We start from the raw sequence: 520 nt of genomic DNA on the forward strand, positions 1-520 counted from the left end.
TTTCTCACTTCACAGTCAATATAAGTCAATAGATTTTGTTCCTTGGAAATAATTTTCTTCTTAATAAGTTTACCATTTGCCTGGGTCTTTACAGTCTTATTTGAATACAAGCAAAAGACAATAAAGAAGGGGAATTTTAAAAAGAGGTAAAGAGAATATAGAGAGAAAGCTTACTACTCTTAGCCAACATATTCTGTATTTAGAACACACCCCTTTCACTTATATTTCATTGAGGAAAACTCACCACATAATACCATCTAAGAAAAGAGGGACTAGGAAATATTAACTATAATTGTGTTAAAAAGGGGGGGAATATCAGGATTATAGTCTTTAGGAACTTCAAGGTCAATTTGTATAGCATAGTCTGCAAAAACAACATTTACTACCCTATACTGATGTGTAGCAATGTAGGTCTTACAAGACTGCTGTTGATCACCTAAGGTGAATTCTTAGTCTTTCTCTCAAACAAAGAAGAGCAGGTGGGGGAGTCAAAGAAACAGTCCAATGGAATAATTGTTTA

Source organism: Elephantulus edwardii, unplaced genomic scaffold (genome assembly GCF_000299155.1).
Source record: "Elephantulus edwardii isolate Elephantulus edwardi_28Jun2011 unplaced genomic scaffold, EleEdw1.0 scaffold00053, whole genome shotgun sequence".
In the NCBI taxonomy this organism is placed as follows: Eukaryota; Metazoa; Chordata; class Mammalia; order Macroscelidea; family Macroscelididae; genus Elephantulus; species Elephantulus edwardii.